Source organism: Epinephelus fuscoguttatus, linkage group LG1 (assembly GCF_011397635.1).
Source record: "Epinephelus fuscoguttatus linkage group LG1, E.fuscoguttatus.final_Chr_v1".
NCBI lineage: Eukaryota > Metazoa > Chordata > Actinopteri > Perciformes > Serranidae > Epinephelus > Epinephelus fuscoguttatus.
The window spans coordinates 29,010,982-29,020,733 of record NC_064752.1 but is presented as its reverse complement, the minus strand read 5'-3'; positions in this window follow the sequence as shown (position 1 = coordinate 29,020,733).

Below are 9,752 nucleotides of genomic sequence, written 5' to 3'. Positions count from 1 at the left end.
CACTTCTTTAATACATGATGTTCATTTTGTAAATTAAGGTCCTATTTAGAGCCATTATATACAATAAATCAGGGTAAGCTCTAGGGCGCGGCTACCCTGTGATTTACAAGTCGCTACCCCAGCAGTGGTACCACCTCTCGCCCTACAAAACCAAGATGGTGATGGCTGAAATGCCACGCTTGAGGCTTCACAGGGATAGTCCACCAACCAGTGGGTGACATCACATTAGCTATCTGTATTTCTTTTATACAGTGTATGTTCCTCACCAAGGGGCCCTATCATAGATCTATAAATCTGTGTTGCAGTAAGAAGCTCATGAAACTCTCTGCAGTTTTGTTGAAAGCATTTAAGTGATCACACGGGGTTGGTAAAGTAGATGGACTGGGGCCTGGTTACATGATCAAAACAGCAGATGATGAGAAGTAAGGGCTCATGTGTGTGCATCCAGGTGTTAACTGTGGGCATTCATGATGTTCACCTCTGATTCTGGAAGCCTTTGGTCATTCAAATGGTCACGTAAATGGACCGTGTGGCATCATTAATCAATATTGATCTTTTTTGTTAGTTATCTTATTGACGCATGAGATGTAAAGCAGCAATTTCCTTTCCAATCTGTTGGTAATTGCCTCTGGAAACAGCTCTGCATGCCGTAAACAGAGGATGGTGGAGCTGATTGTGTCTAAAGCCTTCACGAGTTCAGTGAGTGAAAAAGCAATGGAATATGTGACACAAGCGAACATCTCTGTCATCGTACTTCCTCGCACACAACATGATTACAACAATGTTGGCATCCATCCAGTCTCGTGGTATGATCTCAGTCTGGCAGATGGACCCGAAGAGCTTGGCACAAGACACCGCTGATGACTTTTAGAGTAGCTCAGCAGAATTGTAGGGGAGAGTTCAAAATCTAGACGTGACTCATGTAGCCGAACATCAGGACATGGCTGGGGTCCTGGCGACGAATGGGCTTTGTATGATGAGGAGGGACAACTTGAGGTCCTGCGTGTTGCATTTGTATTCACTTTCCAATTTACAAATGCCTTTTTAAACTATAAAGTTGTAGTAAATGCATCTGAACAGTATTTTTGTTAGATGACAAAATAATATACTCCATGAAAAATCATTTTAATAATTAATTTTGTTTGACACACTGGCAGATACAAACAATAAAAGAAAACTGCTCTGAAAGGTAACGACTGTCATGTGTAATGTAAGCTGAAGTGACACTCAGATACTCTCTCTCTGTCTCTGTCTCTGTCTCTGTCTCTCTCTCTATCTTTCTCTCGCTCACACACACACACACACACACACACACACACACACACACACACACAGTGCAACAAACACATTCACAGTTGGAGACATGCACATACATCTTATGATAATAAAACCATGTGAAGTACAATGTCCCTCTTTACAGTCTGTATGACCCTACATGGTAAAGAAGTCTATACTATGTGGTGCGCTATATGCTTGTTACTGTATATGATGTTACTTCTAACCACATCACTGATGGACTCTGAACAGCCTCCACAGGGAGCCTGAGGTCTTTTTACAGTTGAATGCCAAACAATGACACTGTTGCAGGGCCCTCTCATAAACCTGACCACAGCTGGAGTTTGCTTCATGACGTTGTGCCAAACAGCCTGTCTGCTGTAGCTTGAGTGAGTGAACCTGAGTATGCATGTATGAAGACTGAAGGATGTAAGAATTGTTCAACATTTTGGAAAATATGCACATTTGATTCTTGCTAAAAGTTGGATAAAGAGATGAACAGCTCTCTCTTATCTGTATGGTAGATATGAAGCTACTGCCAGCATCACGTTAGCTTAGCTTAGCCTATAAAGTGGAAACAGTGGGTAACAGCTATCCTAACAAAATCTGCCTACCTATGTTATATCTGTTTTGCTAAATTCATACAAAAAATTTAAGTGTAAATATGACACATTTCTGTTCTAAGGGGCGCTAGGTGCTGCACTATGTCTGTGCACAGTCATTTCCTGGAGTCTCCGCTGGTTGCCTGGCAATTTCACAGTGATGACAAGATGACAAGACTGTGTATAAAATATACTATGCGAGATTTATCTAAAAAAAACCCCCTCTCAATCATCACTTATGACCCACCTGAAGTGTATGATGCTGCATTTATCTGCCCTCTGCCTGTATTTCCTTATTTGCATCTGATTTTCTGTGTTCAGGACGTTTATGGGCGTGTACCCCACAGCGCTCAGGTGAAGTTGAGCTTTATAAAAAGGTATAGACCAGATGCCAGACCGTGAGTAGCAGGCATCCAAGAGACGCAGTGCTGAAAAATGCAAGTAAAGCAAGGCGAAATGCCTAACCAGTGAATCTGGGATTGGCTTTTACTTTCACTTTCGCTGGCGAGCGTGTTTGCAGACAGTAACTGACAATCCTGTACAGCATACCTTTAAGGTCTTTTCAGATGACGAGCGACTAAGAGCCTGCGTATTCACTTGATCACAGGAGCTCACTCAGTTGCTCATGTGAATAGACAGGTAGACAAGTGCACCTCGAGTTAACGCCAGGCACTTTACATGTGGTAACTATGGAAACAGCTTCTGTGCACGGCTGTATCAGCAGCACAACTTTATTTTCTTTACAGGCAACAGCAAATGAAACCCAGTCTCAGGCTGATTTGTTGACATGGTGCAGTGGCAATCCTAGCCTTTGAGGAAAAGCCCCGACTGTTAACGCTGATTGCTGACTAGCATAGTCTTAATTCTACAACCCAGTTAAAGTTAAAACTACGCTGACGCTCTACCAATGCAAAAGCTCTCCTGTTTATGACGGGGTCATATAGCCTGTGGGGCCATACCTGTGTTGTTTTGAAATGCCTGACAAAGACCTGCAATGGTCGAAACATGCTGGCTCTTTTATGACTTAGCCACTACATTAAAGGCTTTTGAACATTTCCTGGATTGCCTTCCTTTCGGCCCTCCCGTTTATGTCCCGATAATTGTTTAGAAAACATTTTTATCTATCCATCCATCCATTTTCATAACTGCTTATCCTCTTGAGGGGGGGGGGGCAGGAGCCTATCCAAGCTGACATGGGGCGAGAGGCGGGGTACACCCTGGACAGGTTGCCAGACTATTCGCACTCGCATTCACACCTATGGACGATTTAGAGTCACCAAATAACCTGATGTGCATGTCTTTGGATTGTGGGAGGAAGCCGGAGTACCCAGAGAAAACCCTGACATGGGGAGAACATGCAAACTCTGCACAGAAGGGAAATCATATCATAAAGGACAAGGATTGGTCTCACATAGAAAAAAATTCAAGACACTTCAACTCGGGAATGTGCGTGAGACGAGCATGACCGTGACAGTTTCAGTGGATTGCACCTGCTTGTTGCTCCACCTGTCGGATTGCCCGTGCCTCACTAACTGTCTGCTTGCCTAAATTACTGAGTGCGTCAATCACTCCCAGACGTTTATTGAGCTTTAGAGGTGCTGGACAGAGGAAGGCTAGCTGTTTCCATCTCTGTTAAGCTAAGGTAACCAGCTGCTGGTGGTAGCTTCATATTAAACGTACAGCAGAGGGTGGTATCTATCATCTAATTCAACTTTCAGCAAGAAAGTAAGTAAGTATATTTCCCAAGTACTACAATTGATTTGTGATGTTATTATCATAGCTGAAGAATTTTCACCTCACTCACAGCCTTTATCTCTTTTACAGAAGTTGCTTAAGTAAATCAGTAGAGCTTTATCACCACAGTGACCATGGGTATTCATTCATATAATCTAAACTAAGCCCTCAAAGCCTTTGACAAAAATGAGCTTACTGTGTTATTTCAGGATAGCCAGAAATAGCACAGAGAATCTTGGCAAGTACTGATATGCAGTACCTGCCATAAATAAACAGACATGAAGACATTTGAACGTTGGAACAGCTTTTCCACTTGGCTGTATGCCTGCATTGAAAAATCCTCTGAGCTCGGCCAGTCAAATGTTCGATACAAACACATTCACCTGCTGGAGGGTAATCAGCTTTGCAGGAGAGGAGGGGTTAGGAGTACTCCCTTTGATCAGCTTTTCGTTTTAGCATAACAAAACTTTATCTTTTGTCACAATCTAATATTACATTTCTACACAGTCATCCTTCATCCCAAGTTAAACTCTCTTTGCTGCTGGGGAAGTATGAGATATCCTGGGACACTCTGGGATTTGTTCAGCGCTCAGAAACATTTAAGAGTTGGCATGCCTAATGAAGGCATTAATTGAAGGATTAAAAATATGACACAACGGCCTACATTTCTATTTTTACATTCTGACACCAGTTGCAAGATAGACAACTAATCTTTGTCTTACATTGTATAAGCTGTCAATTCATAGCAAGTAAAATAATAAACATCATGCTAGCCAGTTCTACCCACAGTTACCACTCACTGTTGCTACTGCCACGTTTTTGGCACCAAAATAGTTCAGGAGCACTCTCTCCTGATGTATTTTATAACAGAGTAAAAAAAACCAGATCCTACATTTACTATCTGCAGCCTCTCCGTTGTTCTAATTTTAATTTCAATTTCACCATTGGCTATGATGCAGGATGCTAAAAAAAATCCGGCAAAGGGGAAGTGGATGGATCTGCAGGCTTTAAAGAGGCCTCTGAGTGCTGTGATGGGCTGTGATGGGAAAACATTCATCCTTTCTCTGGATGGATGTGACTCGCAATAACAATGTCAATGTCACGGAATCATATAAATTTATACATCCTTTTTACTCCCAGGAATAATGATACACGATTCTGTATGCTGGCAGAGAGGGAGAGAGAGAAGGAAGACAAAACAGCTATTGGTGAGTATGAAGCCACAAAACATGTCATGACTGAAAGCTGAGAGACAGTCAATGTGTGTGTGACAGAGTGAGAGTGAGAGGGAGAGACTAAATTTACTGGTTAAAAACTTTCTTACTTAAAGCATTGTAAAAACATGGTCTGCATGTATCTGTGCTGAAAAAGCGAAACATCTGCAACACTCGCATACATTTATCACAAATATTTTAATTTAATCCTCATATTGTTGTTGATGCCTGCAGCTCTGACCTTTAAAAGTGTCAGTAAAGTGTCAGCAGCACTCCCTCTGTAGGGGTGAAATCAAATCACGCTGTGCCCTTCATGACTTCACATCTCAGAATGGCTCCACTTGAAAAGCTTGTTTTCAGGAGATGCTATCATGCAGTAGGTTTCTGCCAGAGGAACCATCTATTCATGGATGGTCACCAAAAGAGGAGGGTTTTATTATGGTGGTTACATCAGTTTTTCTGGCAAGTTTCCGTAATGAGGAACAGTACCAGACTGACATTTATCACTCCAGCTTTTAAAAGACTGACGTTATGGTGCTGGAGAGCAGTGCTGGAAGAAGTATTCAGATCTTTTACTTAAAGGTGCAGTGTGTAGGATTTAGAGGACATATTGACAGAAATGGAATGTAATATAATAAGTATGCTATTTTAGTGTGTAATCACCTGAAAATAAGAAACGTGTTTTCGTTACCTTAGAATGAACCATTTATATCTACACAGGGAGCAGGGCCTAGTCCAGCAAGTCCACCATGTTGCACCACCATGTTTCTATAGTCCTTTTTAGATAGGAATTGTGCAAATTTGCAGGAAAGCCCAATCAGTCTTTTTTTCAGCATTGGTAGTATAAAAACAAAATTGGGGAGTGCGGCAAAATGCTGTCTACCTAATTATGTTTATACAGAATGCATTTTTTCGGGGCAATGGGGGGCGTGAGCAAGTAACAAAACGTGTTGCTAAGCATGTGATGTAAACAGAGACGTGGGAGGGAAGCCGCGGCTAGTCAGTCCTTCGGCGATTCTCTCGTAAGTCGGCCCGTTCTTTACCCTCCCCGTCATCTCCTGACGGTTAATGGCCTCTTTGTTTGCGAGGGCAAGGAAGGCGTGCAATTCCTTGTCTCCTGAGTTTCTCATCTTTACAGTGTCTGTCAGGTTTGTGTTTCCCTCTTGCTGCTAGCTGCTCAGCTGTTTCCTGTTAATCCACCGCCAGTGGGTGACACGCGCGGCGTCATCAACAGCTCCTCCCACAAGTCATCAACAGCCCCTCCCGTTGTGGAAGTGCTGTTTAAACTAAAAGGGTTCTGCCAATATGACTACCCTACGAGGTGGAAAATTGGGCACCCTGGATCAACTCGTCAATCCAGCTCTGTGTGTCAAAGCTTGCAGCTTGCCTGCATAACAGCCCAACATTCGCAGAAAATCTGGCAGTGTGAAAGGGGCTGATGGTAGCCCAGAACAGACAAACCAGTGGCTCTGGATAGGGTCAATTACATTTTTGCATCAGCCACCATAGTTAGCATCCCCTCCACGACAAGAGCATCAAAAAAGCAGTTTTTAAAAAAAATGCTGCTTAAACTGCTTCATTTAGTATTTTTATTAGTTTAAATCAAAAGATCTGTTTGTTTTGGAGAGGAAGAGACCACTGCAGATCATTCAGCTCCTGGTAAAAACCTCCTGAATGTCTGGATCTTAGGTTATCAGAGAAAAAAGGTGAGCACACATCAGCAGGTGCTGAGCTAGCGGCCCATCTTTGACATGCCAAACAGCATCACAGAAACACTTATTTGTAACATGAAACTGCTTTAATCAGTGTTTTTACTGATTTAAATCACCTGGTGAATTTGTTTTGGAGAGGAAAAGACCTCCGCAGATAATTCGTCTCATCATTAAAACCTCCTGAACACTGAATTCTAACAGGGTGAAGACTCAGCTTGGGCTGCTCACCCAAGCTGAAACTTCTCCGTGCAGAGGTTAGCAATGTCGCCCCCCAGCAAGAGTGTTTGGCAAGCTGTGTGGAGTTTGCATGTTCTCCCTGTGTCAGTGTCTTCACCCAAAGGTTGACTGGGGACCAGATGGTGTGAATGTGAGCGTGAAAGGTTGTCTGTCTGTATGTGTCAGACTTGTCCTGTACAGGGTGTACCCTTCCCAGTGTCAGCTGGGATAGGCTCCAGCGTCCCTCCCCCTGGTTAGTGAATAAATTAAAGAAGTTTTAGCTTAGTGAAATCTGCAGTCCTCACCACTAGGTGCCACCAAATCCCCCTAAACCTTACACTCTGTTCCTTTAAGTTTATGTACAAGTACAAGTAGTGCAGTACTTATAAGTAAACACTGGGAATTCATATGGGAGTACATATGTGTTAGCAGCAAAATATCCTTAAAGGACCAAAAACAAAGGTACTCATTATGCAGAATGGTCAGAATAATTTAATATACTATATCTATGGACTATAACTGGTGATGCAATAATGTGTATCACTTTAATGTTGCAGCCGGTAAAGGCAGGGCTAATTTGAAATGCTTTATGTACTGCTGGGTGTCTCGTCCTATGCTATCATATTATACGGATTTATATTTGCATGAATAATCTCAATCTGCAAAGTAACTGGTAACTAAAGCTATCAAATGAATGTAGTGGAGTAAAAATAACAACAATATTTGTCTCCAAATGTAGTGGTTAAATAGAAGCAGAACGCAGAATAAAATGGAAATAGTCTAGTACAAATACTTCAAAATCGTACTTCAGTACAGTGCTCACAGTGTAGATGCACGTTATTACATTCCACCACTGCTGGAGAGCACCAAATGCTATCTAGCTGGTGACTGATTATAAAATCATCTTTTCCCCATCATCTCCTCAATATGTTCACAAACACAGAAAAATAACCCCTCTGATCACCCGTTGCTATAGCAACTCCAGCTTGAGCGCTGTGATGCTACAAGGCCATGGATGTCGTTGTGATATCAGGCGTTTGCAGTCAAACAGCACAGTCTGTCTGTGGCCAAAAGTACTGGGAAGACTATGGGAAAAAAAAAACATCGTGACAATGGTTGTGGACAGAAAATCATCAGAGAGACAAAGTTTTCAGGTAAAAAGATAAACAGCATGTATACGCCATGTGACGTGAGTGCTGCAGGATGTGTGCATTAGTCAGATCAGAGTCTCGTGTCAATAAGAGCCATATGTCGACGCTCTGTGGCAGAACTGAGAGGAGATAAAACATATTACAGCCAACCCTGACAGCAAGAACTCATCATGATTCTGGAGCTTGGTGTCAATGAATTGATAACTAACTCTATCCTCTACTGTACCTCTAACACCATGTGCCACAGAGAGTGCCCTTCAGTCACAATCAACCGCAGAGGAAGAAGTAATCAGTGAAATCGCAGGTTGACGATGGTACACTTGAGACACGATGAGGAACCGTAGGTCAGCCCTGAAGAACACGACATCCTGGTGACAGATCCCCAGCTGTCGCTTCTGTCCCAGATGACAGTTGAGTCGACGTTGTGCAATAACTACGGCTCGCTCCATTACATCACTGATATTGTCGTGACAGGACACCAAGTGACTGTAAGTGTTGAGCACATCAGACATTGCTGAACATTTTTCAGTTGTTCCCGAGCACTTCAGCATAATCTAATCCTGTCTCGTTTCACACTTGTTAATATTCTGCCAGTCTGTTGTATATTCAAGCTTGTCTTGTGGACAGGCAGTACTGAGTGCAGTGCATTATCATAAACCTCATATAAATGACATTGTCACATCAAACATATATTCTTTTTGTTTTTTGAATCCTTCAATGTCAGCTCTTTCTATCATTGTGAAGCAGTATTCACCAAGCTCTGGACTGTTCACCCACTAAAAGGGAACATCAGCTGACAGGTTAGTTTTACACTACTGATTATGTGGTGTTGCAGTAGCAATCAGCATAAACTGCTCTGATGTGTGCAAACAAATCAAAGTATGACGGTAAAGCTACTAAGCTCTCTTCGAACAGGTGAACTCAGTTGCAACTTTTTTCAAAGACTCTCTCTCCAAATTAAGACTCAATCATCAGTGTTTAAAGAAACAGTTCAACAAAAGCTCTCACGCTTTCTAGCTGAAAGTAAGCTGAAAAAATTGACACACAGACCTGGGGAATTCATTCCAAGATTCAAATGGACCTGATAATTTCTGTCAGAGGAGCCCTTCTGTGGAGTTCCCCCCATGTCAGCTTGGGTTTTCTCTGTGTACTCCAGCTTCCTCCCACAGTCCAAGGACATGCAGGTTAACTGGTGAATCTAAAATGGCTGTAGGTGTGAATGTGAGAGTGAATGGTTGTCTGTCTCTATGTGTCAGTCCTGACAAAGGTGTACGCCGCCTCTCGCCCAGTGTCAGCTGGGATAGAATCCAACCCCTAATAGGAAAAGCGGTTATGGAAAATTAATAAACAAATGAACAAGATAATACAGACCTGGTGCATGTCCAAGACCTCGATCTATTTTATGAACCTGACAAACCTGATTGCTACTAAAAAAGCTTTTCTACTGCTAAAATCATTTCAGACAGAAAATAATGTTTTTACCCATCTTACTCTGTGTAATGTTAAAAAAAAGATGTCTGTTTTTATTTTATTTTATTGTCACTTATTTTGTTGTTATTGTGTGAGCTGCTGTAATGCTTTCATTTTCCCAGGTTCGGGGATCAATAAACTGAGCTGACTGTCTCCTCCTCTGCTAAGTTTGAACTCCTTTTTAAGTTTTCTGGTAACTTCTTTTTCACCTCAGTAAAGAAGGGATCCACCTTTCCTTCGCCCTGCCTCCAGTTTGGTGGTGCTACTGTGCAACACTTTTTCTCCTCACTTTTGCCCTTGTAATCTGACCCTAAGTCAGCTTCATCATCATGGAAGTTATGCATATACAGTAGTACTTATGTGTTTACATCATGTCAG